Consider the following 19,550-nt stretch of genomic DNA (forward strand, 5'->3'; position numbering starts at 1 on the left):
GTGGATGTGGAGAGGATGTCTCCTATAGTGGGAGAGTCTAGACCGGAGGGTCCTAGACTCAGAATAGACAGGCATCCATTCAGAACAGAGAAAAGAGGAATTTCTTTAGCCAGAGAGAAGCAAATTTGTGGAATTCATTGATGGTTGTGGAGGCCACGTAATTGTGTGTTTTTAAAGTGGAGGCTGGTAGGTTTTTGGTTAGTCAAGTTGTCAAAGCTTAGGGGCAGAAGGCAGGAGAGTATGATTGAGAGGGATAATAAATCAGCCATGATGGAATGGTGGAGCAGACCCGATAGGCTGAATGACCTAATTCTGCTCCTACACTTTATGGTCGTATAGTCTAGTGCATGAATGCTGAGGTGATTTCAAATGCTTCAGTTTTGTTCCCAAGGTATGATCAATTGAAGTAGTGTTGTCAAGTCATCGAACATGGATCATCCCATCTATTTGTGCCAAATTTATGGCAAACAATGATCAAATTATATAATGAAAACCCACATAACAGCTTTTTTTAAAACTAAAAGTGAGGAAAGGCTTGAAGATGGTTTCATATTTTATTTGAATCAATTCAGTGTACTGAATCTAACTGTCTCCAAATTAAAACACTAGACCAAGTTTTTGGCCTAAAAGTTAGCAGGTTCATTCATGCTTAATGTTTAGAACATTATCTTGAACAGAAGCTCATGTTCCCTTTGTAAAGTCTTCTGCTATTGGTATTTGCTCCTGGAATGACTGTGGAGAACACATGGTGTCTAATGAGCACCACTCACTCCCCATTTACAGTCTGTCTAACCTTGCAGAATTTTATGATTAAACTACTTTTCATCTCATTCTTCTAAACTCTAGTGAATACAAAGCCACATGCTTAATCATTCTTCAAAGAGCAGTCTACCATCCTGGAACCAAACAGGTGAAGATTTGCGACACACTATTACAAGTAGAGAGTGTCTCTATTTTCAGTAAGAAGATTTAAAAAAACATACGATATTCAAAGTATTGTCTCACCAGGCCCGATATAATTGTGGCAAGACACCTTTGGTCCTATACTTAGATACTGTCACTATAAAATGTAATGTTTCAATTGACTTCTTAACTATTTGCTGTACCTGCAAGATAGTTTTCAGTACAAGAACACTCCACAAACAGTAAGACTAAATGGTATCCACCTTTCCACTTCTCTTACGAAAATGGATCACTTCACGCATATCCACATCAAAAGGCTTTAGCCCAGTTACTGATCTTGAATGTCTACTGTCATTAGTAAACTTCAATACATTGCAGTTGGTGCCAACATCCAAATCACTGATAAAAGCTATTAATAATTGAGGAGTAGGGCCTGATGCCTATGGTACCCCACAAGTTAATGTTTGCTAATTTATCAAGTTCTAATCTGTGTTTTCCTGCCTGTCAAGCAATTGTCAATCCATACCTAACCATGACACCAATAGAATGCATTTTAATTCTGCGCAAAAACCTTAATCTGGGACTTCTATTAACATTTTCTGAGAATGCCAGTGCAATGAAAATCTCTAGGCTCTTCCCTCTCGGGACTACCAGTTACAATCTCAACACATTGCAGAAAGTTTGTTTAACGTCAGCTTCTTTTCAGAAATCCAATTTGACTATCTCTATTAGCTTTAAGCATAATGTTATCTCATTCTTTATATTAACTTAACAAACAACATTAAGTTTATTTATTTTACTGACTGCAGGAGAACATGTATTTTAAAATTAAATACCAGTTCAATTTAATGCGGGACTGTAGCATAGTGGGGAGCACAATGCTTTACAGTATCAGTGACCAGAGTTCAATTCCCACCACTGACTGTAAGGAGTTTGTATGATCTCCCCATGATTGCTTGGGTTTCTTCTAGGTGCTCCAGTTTCCACTCACAATCCAAAGACGTACCAGTTGGTAGGTCCATTGGTTATTGAAAATTGTCTTGTGATTACTCTAGGATTAAATCTGGGGACTGCAGGACACAATGGCTCAAAGGGCCAGAAGGGCCTATTCCATGCAGTATCTCAATCAATCAATAAAAAAAAATGCTTAGCTTTCCAGAAAGAGTAAAGGATTTAGTTATTCATACTTAAAAGGACTGAACATTTTAATTTGCTTTCATTCCAAACATACATCCACAAGCAAGTAAATAGAGGGAAGCAAATATCAAACGTACCTTCACAACAGCCAGGACTTAATGCTGTAAGAGCAGCTTTTCAAATTGGACAATGAATGGGAAGATGTAATTTAAAAAAAAAGAAAAACAAATATTAAATATGACCTTTGAAATATTATAAGATAGCAATTGGTGTATTTCTGCATGTTACAAATGAATTCATCAGCCAATAAATAATAACTGACTAGCAATAGATTTATTGCAAATTTGATGAATCTTGTGATAATTAAGGATTTTTAGTCATGATCACAGCAAACAAATGGCCCTTTTCCCATTTTTATTCTTTCCCTCCTCCTGATCCAGCTGACCCTAATACCCTATGCCTTTCCCTCCCCACCCTCTCCAACTGCCAATCACACGCCTCCCACTGATTCTCCTTCTTCCCTTTATTCTGTGCTCCACCATCCTCTCTTATCACGTTCCGTTATCTTCTGCCCCTTTCACTTCCATCCATCATGCCCTAACTTCTGACATTATTCCTGCCCTCACATCCCTGTCACCCCCAGACCCCACCCCAACCTAGATCCACCTATCACCTGCTCCTTCTTGCTCTAACCCTTGCCTTCACATTTTTTATATTGTCCACCTCACGTCCAGATGAACCCGAGCTGTCCATTTGACTCCATAGTCGGCGGTCTGATCCACTGACTTCCTCCAGTTCCTTTAGTATTATTATATTAGTTCTTTTGTTTATGAGCATCAGAAAGGTAGTGGAATTCTCTGTGTGCAACAAGACTTCTGATGAAAAATAACACATGTACTACAAAAAAGACCACCTAGTTTAATTTCTTCCTATTGAGTCTAATAATTCTTGTTCTCTTTTGACCTTTTATTCCACACCTTTCCAAATGGCTTTGTGTGCCTTCCATGAAGTTGATGCAAAATAATCCCTGAATTTCTTTGCCATTTCCTTGTTTCCAATATGTGATTCTTGCTGAGTCTCTCCTGTCTTTTACATAGACTTTCTTTCTCTCTTCTTAAAACAGATGTCCTTTGTTGCAGAATTCAGATATGTCCCCAATAATCAAGCTTACTACTCTTTTTTTTAAACAAAAATAGAAAAAAAAATTCTTTATTTCAACACAATTATTAACTTGTTAACCCATAGCATAATTTAAATCTGTTGAAGTATAAACTGAGTGGTTCAAGGTATCTGAGCATTTGGAAAATTAAAGTTAGACCAACTGGTACCTGAAGTTATTGAGATATATTTATATGAATATAGAGCATTTATTCATATTGTAAATCAGTACAGATTCCTTGAGGTTTACAGTAGGGGGTGGTAGTGGGGTGACGCTTATTTAAAAACAGAGCTTCGCAGGTGTTTGGCCATTGAAGAGGCCCTATTAGCAGTGGGTGCAGAGCACTGCAAACTAAATAAAGGTACAGGAGGGACTAGTGGAGCAGTTATTGTTGGGAATAGGCCAGTGGCGAGAGTGGAAGCGTCAGGCTTCGGCTCGGAGGAGGCACTGGCTCTGGGTAAGCTTCTGTTAAGGTTTTCTTTTTGTTTATCTCTTACTGTACCTGGTATAGTAAATGGCGGTTGTGTGTTCTTCATGCCAGATGTTGGAGTCCTGCGAGACCTGGAGTCTCCCAGGGAACTACATCTGCGTCCAGCTGCAGCTCCTTGAAGACTGTGTTAGGGATCTGGACAGCAGCTGGATGACCTTCAGCTTGTTCAGGAGAGTGAAGAGATAATTGAACAGAGTTACAGGGAAGTAGTCGCCTTGAAGTTGCAGGAGGCGAGTTCTTGGGTGACTGTCAGGTGGAATGGAAATGTAAACAGGCAGTTAGAGCAGAGCATCCCTGTGGCCATTCCCCTCAAAAATAAGTATACTGCTTAGGATACTTTTGTGGGGGATGACCTCCCAGGGGATTGCCATGGTAACCATGTTACAGGCTCTGAGCATGGGTCCGTGGTGCAGAAGGGAAAGAGAGAGAAGAAGGGAGTGGTAGTGATAGAGGTCTCAAGACAGGAGATTCGGTGGACGTGGACAGGACACCCAGATGGTATGTTGCCTGCCAGGTGCCAGAATCGTGTCCACAACATTCTGGCGAGGGAGGGAGAGCAGCCAGATGTCTTGGTACAAATTGGTACCAACGACATAGGAAGGAAAAGCAAGGAGGTCCTGAAAGGAGATCTTAGAGAGCTAGGTAGAAAGCTGAGAAGCAGGACCTCCAGGGTGGAAATTTCTGGATTACTGCCTGTGCCACGTGCCAGTGTGGCTGAGAAGCTGGTGCAGGGGGCAGGTCTGGACCCAGGGTTGAGATTTTTGATTGGAGAAAGGCTAACTTTGAGGAGATGTGAAAGGATTTAGAAGGAGTGGATTGGGACAATTTGTTTTATGGGAAGGATGTAATAGAAAAATGGTGGTCATTTAAAGGTGAAATTTTGAGGGTACTGACTCCTTATGTTCCTGTTAGGTTGAAAGGAAAGGTTAAAAGTTTGAGAGAGCCATGGTTTTCAAGGGATATTGGTAACTTGGTTCGGAAAAAGAGAGATATCTACAATAAATATAGGCAGCATGGAGTAAATGAGGTGCTCGAGGAATATAAAGAATGTAAGAAGAATCTTAAGAAAGAAATTAGAAAAGCTAAAAGAAGATACGAGGTTGTTTTGGCAAGTAAGGTGCAAATAAATCTGAAGGGTTTCTACAGTTATATTAATAGCAAAAGGATAGTGAGGGATAAAATTGGTCCCTTAGAGAATCAGAGTGGACAGCTATGTGTGGAGCTGAAAGAGATGGGGGAGATTTTGAACAATTTCTTTTCTTCGGTATTCAATAAGGAGAAGGATATTGAATTGTGTAAGGTAAGGGAAACAAGTAGGGAAGTTATGGAAACTATGACGATTAAAGAGGAGGAAGTACTGGAGCTTTTAAGGAATATGAAAGTGAATAAATCTCCGGGTCCTGACAGGATATTCCCTAGGACCTTTGAGGAAAGTTAGTGTAGAAATAGCAGGGGCTCTGACAGAAATATTTCAAATGTCATTAGAAACAGGGATGGTGCTGGAGGATTGGCATATTGCTCATGTGGTTCCATTGTTTAAAAAGGGTTCTAAGAGTAAACCTAGCAATTATAGGCCTGTCAGTTTGACGTCAGTGGTGGGTAAATTAATGGAAAGTATTCTTAGAGATGGTATATATAATTATCTGGATAGACAGGGTCTGATTAGGAACAGTCAACATGGATTTCTGTTTGGAAGGTCATGTTTGACAAATCTTATTGAATTTTTTGAAGAGGTTATGAGGAAAGTTGATGAGGGCAAAGCAGTGGATGTTGTCTATATGGACCAGTAGGGCTTTGAAAAGGTTCCACACGGAAGGTTAGTTAGGAAGGTTCAATCATTAGGTATTAATACTTAAGTAGTAAAATGGATTCAACAGTGGCTGGATGGGAGATGCCAGAGAGTAGTGGTGGATAACTGTTTGTCAGGTTGGAGGCCGGTGACTAGTGGTGTGCCTCAGGGATCTGTACTGGGTCCAATGTTGTTTGTCATATACATTAATGATCTGGATGATGGGGTGGTAAATTGGATTAGTAAGTATGGAGATGATACTAAGGTAGGTGGTGTTATGGATAATGAAGTAGGTTTTCAAAGCTTGCAGAGAGATTTAGGCCAGTTAGAAGAGTGGGCTGAACGATGGCAGATGGAGTTTAATGCTGATAAGTGTGAGGTGCTAAATTTTGGTAGGAATAATCCAATTAGGACATACATGATAAATGGTAGGGCATTGAAGAATGCAGTAGAACAGAGATCTAGGAATAATGCTGCATAGTTCCCTGAAGGTGATATCTCATGTGGATAGGGTGGTGAAGAAAGCTTTTGGTATGTTGGCCTTTATAAATCAGAGCATTGAGTATAGGAGTTGGGATGTAATGTTAAAATTGTACAAGGCATTGGTAAGGCTGAAGTTGGAGTATTGTGTACAGGTCTGGTCACCAAATTATAGGAAAGATGTCAACAAAATAGAGAGAGTACAGACAAGACTTACTAGAATGTTACCTGAGTTTCAGCACCTAAATTACAGGGAAAGGTTGAACAAGTTAGGTCTTTATTCTTTGGAGCATAGAAGGTTGAGGGGGGACTTGATAGAGGTATTTAAAATTATGAGGGGGATAGATAGAGTTGACGTGGATAGGCTTTTTCCATTGAGAGTAGGGGAGATTCAAATAAGAGGATATGAGTTGAGAGTTAGGGGGCAAAAGTTTAAGGGTAACACGATGGGGAATTTCTTTACTCAGAGAGTGGTAGTTGTGTGGAACGAGCTTCCAGTAGAAGTGGTAGAGGCAGGTTCGGTACTGTTATTTAAAGTAAAATTGGATAGGTATATGGACAGGAAAGGAATGGAGGGTTATAGGCTGAGTGCCGGTCAATGGGACTAGGTGAGAGTATGCGTTCGGCACTGACTACAAGGGCTGAGATGGCCTGTTTCCGTGCTGTAATTGTTATATAGCTATATGGCTTCAGATTCTTGAATCATTGGGATCTCTTCTGGGGAAGCTATGACCTGTTCAATAGTGATGGTTTGCATCCGAACCCAAAGTGAATCAATATTCTAGTGGGCAGGTTTGTTAGAATTGTTGGGAGGGTTTAAACTAATTTGGTAGTGGGTTGGGAACCAGAGTGATGGGAACCAGGATAGGACAAATGGTAACAAAGTAAAGATAACGTGCAGTCAGACTGACAGGACGGGCAGGCAGGTGATGGGACATAGTCGCAGCCAACAGGCTGAATATCAGTACATAAGGGATGCAAAATCAAAAAAGGTAGCAAACACAGTACTCAAGGTGTTGCATCTCAATGCACGGAGTATAAGAAATACGGTGGATGATCTTGTTGCACTATTACAGATTGCCAGGTATGATGTTGTGGCCATCACTGAATTGTGGCTGAAGGATGATTGTAGCTGGGAGCTGAATGTCCAAGGTTACACATTATATCGGAGGGATAGGAAGGTAGGCAGAGGAGGAGGTGTGGCTCTACTGGTAAAGAGTGGCATCAAACCAGTAGAAAGATGTGACGTAGGATCAGAAGATGTTGGATTCTTGTGGGTTGAGTTAAGAAACTGCAAGGGTAAAAGGACCCTGATGGCAGTTACATACAGGCCTTCAACAGTAGCTGGGAGGTGGATTAGAGATTACAAAAGGAAATATAAAAGGCATGTCAAAAGGGTAATGTTGTGATAGTCATGGGAGATTTTAACACGCAAGTCGATTGGGAAAATCAAGTTGGTAATGGATCTCAAGAGAGTGAGTTTGTTGAATGCCTAAGAGATGATTTTTTACAGCAGTTTGTCATTGAGCCTACTAGGAGATCAGCCATACTGGATTGGCTGTTATGTAATGAACTGGAGGGGATTAGGAAGCTTAAGGTAAAAGAACCCTTAGGATCTAGTGATCACAATTATGATTGAATTCAACTTGAAATATGATAGGGAGAAAGTAAAGTCTGATGTAGCAGTATTTCAGTGGAGTAAGGCAAATTACAGTGGTATGAGAGAGGAGTTGGCCAAAGTAAATTGGAAGGAACTGCTGGCAGGGACGTCAGCAGAGCAGCAATGGTGTGCATTTCTGGGGAAAATGAGGAAGGTGCAGGACATGCATATTCCAAAAGTGAAGAAATACTCAAATGGCTAAATAGTACAACTGTGGTTGACATGGGGAAGTCAAAGCTAATGTAAAAACAAAAGAGAAGGCATACAACAAAGCAAAAATTAGTGGGAAGATAGAGGATTGGGAAGTTTTATAAACCTACAGAGAGCCACTAAAAGAATCATGAGAAGGGAAAAGATGAAATATGAAAGCAAGCTAGCAAACAATATCAAAGTGGATTGTAAAAGTTTTTCAAGTATGTTAAAAATAAAAGAGAAACAAGAGTGGATATAGGACCGCTAGAAAATGAAGCAAGAGAAATAATAACGGGGGACAAGGAGATGGCTGATGAACTAAATGAGTATTTTGCATCAGTCTTCACTGTGGAAGACACCAGCAGCGTGCCAGATATTGTAACATGTGAAGGAGGAGAAATGGGTGCAGTTACTATTTCAAGGGAGAAGGTGCTCAGAAAGCTGAAAGACCTAAAAGTACATAAGTCACCAGGATCAGATCAGCTGACCCCTAGGGTAGTGTTAAAGATTGTGGTGGCATTAGAAATGATCTTTCAAAAACCATTGGACTCTGGCACAGTGCCAGAGGACTGGAAAATTGCAAATGTAACTCCACTCTTTAAGAAAGGAGGAAGGCAGCAGAAAGGAAATTATAGACCAGTTAGCCTGACCTTAGTGGTTGGGAAGATGTTGGAGTCAGTTGTTAAGGATGAGGTGATGGAGTACTTGGTGACATGGCAAAGTCAGCATGGTTTCCTTAAGGAAAATCCTGCCTGACAAACCTGTTGGAATTCTTTGAAGAGATTACAAGCAGGATAGATAAAGGGGATGCAATAAAGGATCCTTTACTGATTGGTTGCCAGTGACTAGTGGTGTTCTGCAGGGGTTGGTGTTGGGACCACTTCTTTTTATGCTGTATATAAATGATTTAGATGATGAAATAGATGGCTTTGTTGCCAAGTTTGCAGATGATACTAAGACTGGTGGAGAGGCAGGTAATGTTGAGGAAACAGGAAGACTGTAGGAGGACTTAGACAGATTAGGAGAATGGGCAAGAAAGTGGCAAATGAAACATAATGTTGGAAAATGCATGGTCATCCACTTTGGTAGTAGAAATAAATGTGTGGACTATTTTCTAAATGGGGAGAAAATCCAAAAATCTGACATGCAAAGGGACTTGGGAGTCCTTGTGCAGAACATCCTAGAGGTTAACTTGCAAGCTGAGTTGGTGGTGAGGAAGGCAAATGCCAGATCTAGAATACAAGAGCAGGGATGTGATGCTGAGGCTTTATAAGGCACTGGTGAGGCCTCCCCTTGAGTATTGTGAACAGTTTTGGGCTCCTCATCTTAGAAGAGATGTGCTGCCATTGGAGAGGGTCCAGAGGAGATTTACAAGGATGATTCCAGGATTAAAAAGGTTATTATATGAGGGACGTTTGATGTCTCTGGGTCTGTACTCACTGGAATTCAGAAGGATGAGGGGGATCTCATTGAAACCTTTTGAATGTTGAAAGGCCTAGACAGAGTAGATGTGGAAAAGATGCTTCCCATGGTGGGAGAGTCTAGGACAAGAGGGCACAGCCTCAAGATAGAGGGGCATCCATTCAAAACAGAGATGCGGAGAAAGTTCTTCAGCTGAAGATGGTGAATTTGAGGAGTTTGTTACCAAGTGCAGCTGTGGAGGCCAGGTTTTTGGGTATATTTAAGGCAGAGATTGATAGACATGGCATCAAAAAGGTTACAAGGAAAAGGCTGGAAAATGGGGTTGAGGAGGAGAAAAAAAAATGATCAGCGATGATTGAATGGCAGAGCAGACTTGATGGGCCAAATAGCTTAATTCTGCTCCTACACCTTATGATGTTATGGTCTAAGCTCCCACTACCTATTAAATGCTCCCAATGGTGTGTGTCTGAAATAGCCTCTGACAACCAAATCCATCTCCTGGCCTTCACCTGTAGCTTAGCTACTAATCCTGGCAGAACTGTTTCTACTAACAGGAGAAGGGGCAAAGGTGGGTTACTGGTGCCTTTCACTTTGTGGGTAACCGGTGACTTAGGGCAGATGGGGCTCAACAGCTCATATAGGAGAAAGAAAACTCTGATCTCAAACCTCTGCTGCCCTGCAGCAATACCCACTCGTGGGGCAGGCTTCAGGAGTACACCCCAAGGAAAAGTCTGGAGCTGGAGTCCCCAAGGTAGACCTGTTGAATTCACCACTGACTGGCAATGCTACGGGTGCCAAATCGTCTCGGTCTCTGCCACTCCTTTGCGTTCATCAGCTGTGTGAAGAGGTGGGGGGGGGGCTAATACATGGGCAACAGCTTGTTCTGGATATGTACTGCTCCATCTTGTATACTGGCTTGCATATCAAATAGACTGCTGAGATGCAACAAACATGGGTGACCTTGACCAACAGAGGGCCTCAACAATACAGCACAAAAGAGGCCCTTTGTCCCAACTCGCTCATGCCAACCACAATGCGCATCTAAGGTAGTCCTATTTACCAATATTTGGCCCATACAAGTTTTTCCCTATCCATGTACCAGTCCAAGTGCTTTTTAAATGCTGTTATTGCACTCACCTTAACTACTTTCTCTGCAAGCTTATTCCATAAATGCACCACCCTCCCATTGCCTGAGATCCTTCTTAAATATTTCCCCTCTCAACTTAAACCTACACCCTTCTAGGTTTTGATTCCCTTTCCTCAAGGAAAAAAAAACCTATCTGCTTTCACCCTGTCTATGTCCCTCATGATTTTATATACTTCTATAAATTCACCCCTCAGTCTTTTATGTATCAATGAATAAACCACAAGCCTACGAAACCTCTCCGTATAACTCAGGCCCTTCTGTCCTGGCAACAGTCTTGTAAATCATCTTTGCACTCTTACCAGCTGATTGGCATCTTTCCTATAACAGTGTAACCAAAACTGTATACAATACTGCTAGTGTGGCATCATTAACATCTTGTACAAATGCAACATAGCAACTTAATTCCCATGCTCGGTGCCCTGACTAAAGAAGTTAAACTCTTTCTTCACCACTCTGAATCAGAATTACTGCCTTATGTCGTGAAATTTGTTGTTTTGTCACAGGACAGTGCAATAAAATTAAAACAAAAACTGTAAATTACACTAAGAAAAACACACACACACACACGCACACGCACACACAGGATTCCGGTTAATTGTGCCATTGTTTAATCAGTTCTGCTGTTTATTTGGGACAACTCTTAAAGAACAAAAACTGATTAAGAAAATATCCAGGATCCCTTTGTTTATTTGGGACACTATGCCGCTTAAATGGGACACAGGACTTTTACTGAACAGTTTCTAACAAGTGTAAATCATGTGCACTTGTGTGACACAACACCATGCTTAAAACGAACAGCCTTTAAACAGCTTCAGTTGTATGTATTTGTGTTATGTTATCCATTTGGGCTGATGGATGCCAATTCAAAAAGTAGTGATTTTTGACAATTCTGTTTTAATTTGGACTTAAAAAAGTTCAGTCCCTTGGCAGGATCCCACTAAAAGGTTTGATACTAGCAGAAAAAAAATTTACCATATTGGACCAAATTAAAAGTCATCAGCCTAACACCATATATCGGCAGTCGGAAATTTATTGTTGGATATGACACTACTTCATGCAGGCTATCGATTATCTGCACAAGATGTCTGTGCTGATTTTTCTCATTTACAGTCAAAGAACACAGCTGCATACACTGGATGAATTCCTCTGTCAATAACTATTAGGAGCTAATACACAGTTCTATATTACTATAATAGATGGACAGTGTTCTAATTTTTCTGTATTTCATTTAAATACATAATTTGTATTCAGTTAAATGGTAGCTTGTCTTTTTATACCTTATTTTCATTTTGGCTAATTTACCAAATTTTGGCTAATTGGGGCAGCCACTTAATTGAACCAAAATGTCCTGGTCCTGATGTGTCCCAATTAACTGGAATCCACTATACACACATATACATACATGCAGAAGGGAAGAAGCTGTCCCTAAGACACTGAGTGTGCGTTTTCAGGCTCCTGTATCACCTCCCTGATAGTAGGAATGAGAGGAGAACATGCCCTTGGTGATGGAGGCATCGCTTTTTGGAGGCATCCTTGATGTTGGGAAGGCTAGTGCCCATTATGGAAATGGCTGAGTTTACAACTTTCTGCAGCTTTTTTGAATCCTGTGCAGTGGCCCCTCCATACAATCTGATGATGCAATCAGTTAGAATGTTCTCTATAGACATCTGTAGAAATTATGCTAAAGTCTTTGGTAACATACCAAGTCTTCTCAAACTCCTAATGAAATATAGCTGCTGAAGTGCTTGCTTTTTTTCCAATCTATATGTTTTGACCAGAATAAATCTTCAGAGATGTTGACACACAGGAACTTGAAACAGCTCACCTTTTCCGATGCTGATCCCTTGATAAAGACTGGTGTGTGTTCCCTTGATTTCTCCCTCCTGAAGTCCACAATCAATTCCTTGATCTTATTGACATTGAGTTCAAGGTTGTTATTGCGCCATCACTCAACCAGCTGATCTCCCAGTCCTGTACATCTCCTCCTCACCATCTGATATTCTGTCAATATCAGTTGTGTCATCGGCAAATTTATAGATGACGTTTGAGCTCTGCCTAGCCATACAGTCATAGGTGTCCACCTGTGATGGCATTTTCAGGGAACTATGTACTCGTACTCTGAGATTGCTTTGTTCTACAACACTGCCCAGGGCTCTACCATTCACTGCCTTTTAATCTACTCTGATGTGACCTCCCAAAATGCAACATCTCACTTATATGAGTTTAATGTAATTGTGCTATACTACAACCCACTTACCTAGCTGAACAATGTCCCCATGTCATTTTTGACAACCTTCTGTCTTTGATATCATATATTTTAGTGACATCTGCAAACTTACTAACCACGCCTTATTTACTCCCATCCAAGCTTATTATAGAAATGATGAACAACAATGGGCCCAGCACTACTCCCTGTGACACACCACTGATCATAGGCCTCCTGTCCGAAAAACAACCTCATCCTCTACTTCCTATCATTATGTATTTCCTTAGCTAGCCCTTCCTGGATACCATGTAATCAAATCTTCCAATTGATGTCAGTGCCTGTCAAAGGCCTTGCTAAAATCATATAGACAACGTCCAATGCCTTTGCCTCATTTATTCTCTTGGTTACTCTTCAAAGGTATTGTAAGAGTATCTTATGGTAAGACACAAGTAGAGCTATGAGCAACAGGACTTGTCCTCCAAAAATACCTCATCCTCAACAATGGAATGTGTATGCAAAAGACAAGGCTGAAGGATTTGTAACCATATTCGGACAGAATTGCCCAATGGATAGTTCACATTGGCTTTCTTCTGAGATCCTCTCCATTATCACAGAATCTAGACAACTGCCAATTCGATTCACACCATGTAACATAAAGGAGCAGCTGAGAATACTGGATATAGAAAAGTCTATGGACCTTTTCCATTCTGGCACCTTCTCGCTATCGTCCTTCCCCACGCACCCCCCCCCCCCCCCACACACCTTTTTATTCTGACCTCTACCCTTTCTTGTCCAGTCCTGAAGAAGACTCTTGGACTAAAACACTGTCTGTTTGTTCATTTCCATGGATGCTACCTGACCTGCTGAGTTCCTCCAGCATTTTATAAGTGTTGCTATGGAACCCGTTGTTGCTATGTGTTCCAGAACTAGCCATGTCTTTATCCAAGTTCTCTCAATACAATTGCTACACTGGCATTTACTCAACATTGTGGAAAATTGCTCAACTATGTCCTCTTCACAAAAAGTGAGACACATACAGCCCATCTAATTACTGGCAAACTATCTGATTCTCGTTCCTCGGTAAAGAGTTGGAAGGATTCAATGATAATGCTAACAAGCAGAGTGCATTTGCTAATAATCTGCTCAGCGGTGACTAAAGTGGTGAAAGGTACCCACACTCCAATAATCTTTTCATTGGTTTTGCCAGGACCATTTGACTCCAGACTTCATAACAACCTTGATTCAAATGTGGACCGAAAACTGAGTCCCAGAGATGAGGCAAAAGTAACTGCCTAGGCAGAACATGATCATGGATTGCTGGCAAAACTGAAGTCGCTGAATACCATGGAGAAAACATTTCAATTCCATTTAGAGCTTCATGAAAAATTAAGTAAAATTTGTGTGCTATTGCAAAACCAAGACAATGGACAGGGATTCATTTCAATTCTAAAAATGTGCCATGTCATACCTCATTGAACAAGAGAGAATCAAACTTGCCGTTACCACCCCATGACATTTAGTGGCAGCACTGTCACCTATTTCTTCCACCATCAATATCCAGGAAATGTCACTGATCAGAAACTTACTGAATCAGCCACATAAAGCTGTGTATCCTGCAGTAAGCAACTCACACCCTAAAACCCTTTTATAATCCACAAGGCACAAGTTAGAAAATTGATCATCTTCACTTATCTGGAGGACCTTGGCTCCCAAACTTCAAGAGAAAATAGTCTGTTTGATTGGCATGCCACCCGTCACTGAAGTTTCATTCCCTCTATCACAGCTAGACCATGCCTGATATTTGTACCGTCCGCAAATGCAGTTACTTGCTTAGGGTACTCCAACACCACCCTCCCAAACTGCTAATTTCTATCATTAAGTAACACAAGGGACTTTGTGCTATTGATGCTTGATGCTATTGTGAAATACAGATGTATTACTATTCATTCAATATCACTGGGTCTAAATCCTGGATCTCCCTTATCTAAAAATACAAGAAAGACTGTAGTGGGTTAAGAAAATTGAACACCAACATCTTCCGAAGGTCAATCAGAGGTTTGCAAAAACAAAGTAATTGTTAACTGAAACTAATTATTTACAATCAGTTCTAATTTATCAAAGCACATATTGCTATTTAGCAAATCTAGACTTTAAAAGGCAAAATAGCTCAACAATGCACAAACAACTAAATACATTTATAAACAGAGACAAATAAACTATTAGCATTGTAGCAAGATTTTACACCTAATGAGGCTTTCCTATCGTATCTACAAAAATGTCTCCAAATGTATGAAGCTCATGCTGATTGATCTGCAGGTTGTTTACGATAACTTAGTCCAGAAAATACCATATGAAAAGAGAGATGATCAGATGACTCTCAATAAGAGGCCAGGGGATCACAGTCCGGGTGGCTAGTAAGGTTGAACACAGATTACTCAAGTTCTATAGGTGCAAGGCAAACTACACCTGCGAGAATAAGCAGCAGATCTGTAGAAAATAAACCATATGCAGACAGAGAGACTTTAATCATAGGATATTTCATAATTAGGTGGTCAGGGACAAGACAAGGTGCTGCAAGGTGGGCTGGTTTGGAACGTTAGATCACATGAAATCCAGACTGAGTTAAAATCGGTTACAAAATTGGTTTGGTGGAAGAAGATGAGGGTGTTTTGCAGAATGGATGCCTGTGAGCAGTGGTGTGCTGTAGGGACAGGTCCTATGGGTTCATTGTTATTTGTTTTATATGTAACAGCTTCCGTGAGAATGTAGTTAATTAATGGATTTGCTGTTAACACCAAAATTAGTGGTTTGGTAGATAGTGAAGAAGGTTATTTAAAACTACAACATGACCTAGATCAACTAGAAAAAAGGACAAAAGAATGACAAATAGAATATAACTCAAACAAATGTGGTGATGCATATTGGGAATGACAGGGTTCTGGTGAGCATGAAGAGCAGACAGACCTCGAGGGGAAAAAGTCAGTTACTTGAAAGTAGTGATGCGGGTAGACAAGGTGGCAGAGAAGGCATATGACATGCTTGTCTTCATTAGACAGGGCATGAAGTACAAGGGTTGAGACATTATGGTATGATTGTATAAGACATTATGAGCACATCAGAATATTCTGTACAGTTCTGGTCGGAAGGTTGTGATAAAGCTAGAGAGGGTGCAGAAAAGATTCACAAAGATTTGCTGGGACTGGAGGGTTTGAATTAATAAGGATAGCTTTACCTGGAGCAAGGGAGGCTGAGGGTTGACTGTATTGAGATTATTAACATCATGAGGTGCATGGTCTGTTACGGTCTTTTCCCCACAGTAGGAAAAGCTAAGGCCGGAGGGTATAGGTTTAAGGTGAGAGGAAAAAATCTAAAAGGCACTTGAGGGCTAAGTTCTTCCATACAGAAGGTGGTAGGTGTATAGAATGAGCTGACAGAGGAGGTGATGGAGACACATACTGCACAATTACAAACATTAAAAGACACTAGGAAAGGTAGTTGGATAGAAAAGATTAGAGTAGGGGTTCCCAACCTTTTTATGCTATGGTCAAAAACCATTAAACAGGAGTCCATGGACCCCAGGTTGGGAACCCCTGAATAGTCCAAATGCATACATAAGGGACTAACTCAGGAAGGTCCCATGGTTGGCATGGATGTGTTGTACAAGTCTCTGAGATTCCAAATGAATAGCAGTTTAATTGATGCGGGGGAGGGGACGTCTCAATGCATTTCAGAAAAAGAACAGTTAAAGAAGGGGAGAGTATCTAGTTGTCATGTTGGAACAAATGATGCATGATGATTGAGTAAACTAAATGCGATAAAGGAGTATTAGATGCTAGGAATTACATTGAAAGGCAGAACCTCACTGAAATGTCTAAGTCCTGTATTTTCCATAGGAATGTTTGCCAAATTTTGCTCACCATCAGTTGTCTATTTACAAAACCTGATCAAACCTAAAGCTAGTCTCCTATGTTTTGTGGAAATATGGAATATTCACATTTGGGAATGCTTGTACAGCAGACCCAAGCATTTATTGGAGGTAAAGTCTGCTATTTTGTGTGAGGCTGAATATGCTAGTGGAAAATTCAGGCCAATAATTTTAAAAGTTGTTACCTAAACTGTATGCAGATTGACAAAAGCACAGACAAAATGGGAAAATCAATATGTAGCTAAATAAGGGCATTGTTTCAGAACAACAGTGTGCCCAACCAAGAGATAAGGAGGATGTTGTTATCATGAGTCTCTGGAATTCTCTATTCTAGAGAACGGAGTGACTGAAGATAATTTGAAATGAGTAATTAAATATATTCAAGACTGACATGGACAGATTTTTGATGTCTTGGGGAGTCGAGAGCTATTGTGAAAGAGTAGGAGTATGGATATGATATCAGATCATCCAAAAACTTACTGAATGACAGAGGCCACATATCCTACTGCTGCTCTCAGCTATTATGTTCTATTGGATACATGTGACACAGCATTGTAGATCGTCTATGAAATTAAAATTCTAACAAAGCATTGGGATTTATTTTTGGAATATATTTTTGTAAGTTCTTGAGGGTATCTTAAAATATTGGCATAGATCATGGCCAAGGAGTCCAGAAATTGCCATGCGCAATTCCGTACAACAATGAGGGCACAAGAACACTAGAGAAAATAAGACAAAGATTCACAAAGCCGGCAACAGAACTAAAAGATAAAGCAATTAGACTATTAGATTTAGGAGCAGAATTTGGCTATTTGGACCATCGAGTCTGCTCCACCATTTCATCATGGCTGATCCATTTTCCCTCAGCCCCAGTCTCCTGCCTTCTCCCCGTTTCCCTTCATCCCCTGACTAATCAGGAATCTACCAACCTTTGCCTTGAATATACCCAATGACTTGGCCTCCACAGCCGCCTGTGGCAACAAATTCCACAGATTCAGCACTCTGGCTAAAGAAATTCCCCCTCCATTTTAAAAGGACTTCCTCTATTTTCTATTCTGAGGCTGTGTCCAACGGACTTAGACTCCGCAATCATAGGAAACATCCTCTCCACTTCCACTCTATCGAGGCCTTTCAACGTTCAATAGGTTTCAGTGAGGTTACCCCCATTCTTCTGATTTCAGTGAGTACAGGCCCAGAGCCATCAAATGTTTGTCATATGACAAGCCTTGATTAACTATTGATTAACCTGGATTTTCTTTTCTTAACAGGAGAAGATTTGAAGAAGTGAACCATTTTACCTAGAATGCCATGTGTTTCTACTTCAATCAGTTTCTTTTTTCTATAGATTACACTTCTACTTTCTTTCCAATTGTGCATCACCCCGCATTTTCCATGTTCATTTGCTACAACCAGCCAATTCCAAATTTTCTAATGATTTATAAACATTACATTATTCATCGAGGTTAGTTTGTTTTATCTACAAATCTTTTAAGGACATTTTAAATAATTTTATTAGAACAAAGATGGGAAAAGATAGGGTGACTACAGAGAATATTTCCCCACAGCCATAATTCTAGACTAATTAATCCAAAATGGATTTAAACAAAACATTTTTTCATATAATGAGTGGTTATAATGTGGAACTCTATCACAGTAGGTGGTTAAATGGATGAAGGGAGGAGAGAAAGAGAATGCATATTATGCTTAGAGAATGATAATAGTTTGATGGAATTGGAGGAGACTAGGGTGAACTACAAGCATGATTAGATTAGTTGGGCAAAATGAATTGTTTCTTTGTTGTACATTTAAAGTTTAATTCTGTGCAAAGATTCTGATATCATAATCCAGTTTTTCCTAATTTTCCAGTTCTGAAGGAGGATTACCATTTGAAAGTTCAGTAATGTGTCTGTTCTCCTTGCAGAGATTGTCTGAGAGTGTGTGTGTGTGTGTTGCATGCACAAGTACATTCAGAATTGTTAGATATGAAATGACAGATTTGTCTGAAATTGGCTTCTGTTAACTGTGCTCATTAAAAACCAGTGCTAGCACATGCAAAATGAAAAAAAAATTGCAACTGAAAAGCAAAAAGATTTTCATATCATGAGGAGACAGAACATTAACAATAAATTATATATTTAGATTTCTTGATGGTTCTATTTTTAATGCTTTTCTGCTTGGCACTGCTAAGTGCGTGCAGAATTTTGATATGGTTCCTTAAAACGTGACCATCAATGTAACAGAAATCCAATTTTATACTGTATTATAGACACAAGGTTAGATAAGAGTTTTACAAAAGGATCTAAAGAAAAATAATTCAGCATTCTTGTAAGCATATCTAGCAGTGGCAAATGGATATTGCTATTATCAGTTTCATTCATGAGGCAAAAGATGCATCCCAAGTTAAAACATATGTGTCATATATTATTAAGTTGTAAACTGAATAATGTATGTTCAAATTAGAACCTAATACAGTAACACTTTTACTTCTGACCTCATCTAATCATGGTCAGCTCAGTTCTCATTAGATGATAATATTTCTTAGAGTACACGCAACCTCAGGTTTTCATTATTGTTCAAAATACTAATCAAATTGAACCAGAATCCAATTCAGGAAAAGAACATCAAAACAAAAATGCACCAACTTCTCCCACCCTAATTTAATGAATAGATTTACTGGATACAAATTCTGTCATGATTGCACCATAAAAGAGGTTCAATGCATCCACCCTTAGCAGTCTTAGCAGCCAGAAAGTATGCCTACAGCAAAAACATTGAGGATTTTTGGCTGAATATGAATAGCACTTTCCATCTTCATAAAAATGATGGTCTAAAACAAAGATTTAAAACAAGAAACTGAATATATAAGACTTTGTGATATACTTGTGTAATTAACTTAAAACCAAAAAGAGAAATGTATTTATCTTTGTTCAAAGACAATGCTTTATTTAATCCAAATTAGTTAAATCTTTTCTTCCTGTCAGGAGCATTATATACTAAGAATATTCTAAAACTAAAAATTTTCAAATCAACTCCATGAGTG

At 39.8% G+C, this 19,550-nt stretch overlaps 1 protein-coding gene across 9 annotated transcripts in view; it reads right to left on the reverse strand.

Moving 5' to 3' along the window:
* The window catches only part of stxbp5l (syntaxin binding protein 5L), a 352,686-nt gene that overhangs the window by 100,048 nt on the left and 233,088 nt on the right, over positions 1 to 19,550 (reverse strand). The gene's annotated exons all lie outside the window — the stretch shown is intronic.

The sequence above is a fragment of the Hemitrygon akajei genome, chromosome 5 (assembly GCF_048418815.1).
Source record: "Hemitrygon akajei chromosome 5, sHemAka1.3, whole genome shotgun sequence".
Taxonomy (NCBI): Eukaryota; Metazoa; Chordata; class Chondrichthyes; order Myliobatiformes; family Dasyatidae; genus Hemitrygon; species Hemitrygon akajei.